This window comes from Triticum urartu, chromosome 5A (genome assembly GCF_056163025.1).
Source record: "Triticum urartu cultivar PI428250 chromosome 5A, HENAU_Tu73, whole genome shotgun sequence".
Classification (NCBI taxonomy): domain Eukaryota; kingdom Viridiplantae; phylum Streptophyta; class Magnoliopsida; order Poales; family Poaceae; genus Triticum; species Triticum urartu.
In genome coordinates, this window is record NC_141877.1 from 253,840,990 (window position 1) to 253,844,807 (window position 3,818).

The following is a 3,818-nucleotide window of genomic DNA, read 5'->3' on the forward strand; positions in this document are numbered from 1 at the left end:
TTGTGACAAAACCCGGTATCATCATAGATGTGGTGGGGTTCTACTTCTATGACAAAAAATCATGACAGAAAATGGGCTTTTCGTCCTGGGCGTGTCGGAGACGCAGCTGCATGACATTCTTTGGGTCGTCCATGACGGAAAAAACCGTGGTAGAAGTGAGGGCGCGGAAAATATCGGGGAGTCCCCGGTTACGGTGGTCAGGGGCCGAGCGATGCACGTTTCTCTCATACGTACACACGTGTGTGCGAGGCGTTGGGCTCTAACTAAACCCGAGCGAGGCGTTGGGCTCTAACTGAACCCGAGCGATTGCACTGCAGGCTATGCGTTACTAAACCCGAGCGATCGATCAATGGCTGTTAACTGAACCCGATCGAGCGATTCCTTCGCTACTGCTGCTAACTAAAGCCGATCGATGCTGCCTCTGGATGAACAGTGAGCGTTGCGGGGGGGTGGATGAACAGTTCCCGGTGGGGGTGGATGAACAGGACCCCCGTGGTGTTGCCTCTGGATGAACAGTACCCCGATCGGTCGAGCAGGTTGGGGCTGGATCAAAAGGACCCCGTGGAGGGCAGGATGAACAGGACCACCCCGTGGAGGGCAGGATGAACAGTAACCCGTGGAGGGGTGGTTGAACAGGAGCCCGTGGAGAGGGCTGGTTGAACAGTAGCCGGTGGAGTAGCGCGCGATGAAGGCTGGATGAACAGGAGCCCGTGGATGAACAGTCGCAGGTGGAGGTTGGAGGAATGTCGACGGTGGATGAATAGTAGCCCGTGGAGGCTGGAGGGGGTCGACGGTGGAGATGAACAGTATCCCGTGGAGTCACGTTTTGCGGTACGCCACACGCCTCCCGATGAACAGGACCCCCGTTTCGACCGTAGCGCTCCAACACAAGTTTGTTTCCTCCGTTTTGCGGTACGCCACACCCCTCCCGATCAACAGGACCCCCGTTTCGACCATATGAGGTCCATTTCCTCCGTTCTGCGGTACGCCAGACCCCTCCCGATGAACAGGATCCCGTGTAACGCCCTCGATGCGGCTATAGCTCCCACGTGTCGAGGCACGACTTAGAGACATAACCGCATGGAAAGCAATGTCGCAAGTCAGGCAATCATTACAACATCCCATGTAATATGAAATAAAAGGGGGAGAAACATAGTTGGCTTACACTCGCCACGTCACATCAGAGTACATAAATAACATCCATCAAACAAACACTCATGGCCCGACTACGGCGCCAAAATAGAAAAGAACCCAACATGCGACAAGGCCCTGAATCAAACCCCAACTAGGCACCACTACTGATCATCGGGAAAAGAAACATAATAACGCTGAGAGTCCTCGTCGAACTCCCACTTGGGCTCGTACTCGTCACCTGGAGCGAAATCACCTGGTCCTGCATCTGGAATTACAGTATCTGTGAGCCACAAGGACTCAGCAATCTCGCACCCTCGCGATCAAAACTATTTAAGCTTATAGGAATGGATAAGGCAAATATATGTGGAGCTGCAGCAAGCGACTAGCATATGTGGTGGCTAACTTATCCGCAAAAGAGAGCGAGAAGAGGAGGCAAAGCGCGAGCGAGAATCTAGAAGAACAACCTGCGCAAGCATTACTCCAACACCGTGTCCACTTCCCGGACTCCGCCGAGAAGAGGCCATCACGGTAACACACACGGTTGATTCATTTTAAGACAATTAAGGTTTAAGTTATCTACAACCGGACATTAACAAATTCCCATCTGCCCATAACCGCGGGCACGGCTTTCAAAGTTCAATCCCTGCAGGGGAGTCCCAACTTAGCCCATGACAAGCTCTCACGGTCAACGAAGGAATAGACCTCCACCCGAGACACACCGATCAGGCTCGGTAACCCGGTACAACAAGACAATTCGACAGGTTAAAACAAGACCAGCAACACCGCCTGAATGTGCCGACAAATCCCGATAGGAGCTGCACATATCTCTTTCTCAGGGCACACTCAGATGAGCAAGACGACGGGTAGGCCAGCCCAGAGTTGCCCCTGGTAGCCCCGGACATCGCTCGGTTGGACCAACACTCAGAGGAGCACTGGCCCGGGGGGGTTAAAATAAGATGACCCTTGAGTCTGCAGAACCCAAGGGAAAGAAAAGGCTAGGTGGAAAATGGTAAAACCAAGGTTGGGCATTGCTGGAAAAGCTTTAATCAAGGCGAACTATCAAGGGGTTCCCATTATAACCCAACCGCGTAAGGAACGCAAAATCCGGGAACATAACACCGATATGACGGAAACTAGGGCGGCAAGAGTGGAACAAAACACTAGGCGAGAGGACGAGCCTTCCACCCTTTACCAGGTATATAGATGCATTAAGATAACATAGCAATATAATGATATCCCAACAAGTAAATAAATGTCCCAACAAGGAACGGCTCCAAACTTCACCTGCAACTAGCAACGCTATAAGAGGGGCTGAGCAAAGCGGTAACATAGCCAATCAAGGGTTTGCTAGGACATGGTGGGTTAGAGGTTCAACATGGCAATTGGGAGGCTGACAAGCAAAAAGTAGGCATCGTAGCATTGGCATAGCAAGAGCGAGCAAACTAGCATAGCAAAGATAGTAGTGATTTCGAGGGTATGATCATCTTGCCTGCACAGTTGTCAGAGTTGACTGGATCCTCACAAGCAAACTCAACGGGCTCCTCGGTAGCGAACTCGTCTCCTGGCTCTACCCAACAAGACAAACAAGCAACAAGGACACAATCAACCACGTGCAAGAACAAGCAATATGATGAAATGATGATATGCTATGCGGGATGCGATGCGGGATGCAAAATGCAAGATATGACAGGAAATGCATGAACCTGGCCTCAACTTGGAATTCCAAGGGTGCCACTGGATAGAGGGGATGAAATCGCTTGAAAACGATATAAAGATCATTGGAATCGGAGTTACGGTTTGGAAATGGCAAGCGTTTTAAGATATGACACCGGTCTGCGATTTACAGCAAGTAGGCATCTAAACGCAACGAAAAGAACATGCTACAGCCACTAAACATGACAAAAAAATACATGGCAGGGATGCCCACAAGATGCTTAACAAAAGACTAGCACTGAGCCACGGCCAATTCATCCATTATGAGGTTCAAACAAGCATGGCAAAAACGCAAATGCAAAACAGATTCCAGACTTGGTGAAATTAACACTAGTCTGAAATTTCAGATCACGAAGCCCTCTTCGGAGCAGCAAAACAACATGATACATGACCTGAACATGACAAGTAAGAACATGTCATGGAGCTACTCAACAAGCTTAACAAAAGTCCCAAAGTGACCTGGGGCCAAAAGGGATCACAAAATATATTAACAGGCACACGAACATAGCTAAAACACAATCAGTTTTCAGACTTAGTGAAAACTGAGACATGCTGAAATATAACTCACAAAGGCATGTAAACGAGCTCGATGCACTCACCATGGTGCAAGTCACAGCAAGGCAAGCATACATCCATTAATAAGGCACAAAATACAAGCTAGACATGGCAAGAACAATGACATAGCATGCACGGATCAACTATAACAACGCCGGCAAAATCGCAAAACGAGTTGACGATCTGCCCAGATTCACCACGAAGCAAACGTAGAGCTCGATTGACTCAAGCTATTGTGCTCCATAATTGCAAACAAAGACATTTATGGATAGAGCATAACATGATTAACAAAACTCCTTTACTGATCATCCTCAAAAGAGGCACGGATCACTAGGAAACAAGCTGAACATATGGCATCATGAACTAAAATATCCCAGACTTAGTGAAAACAACCAAGTCCCTGAAAACAGATTTAC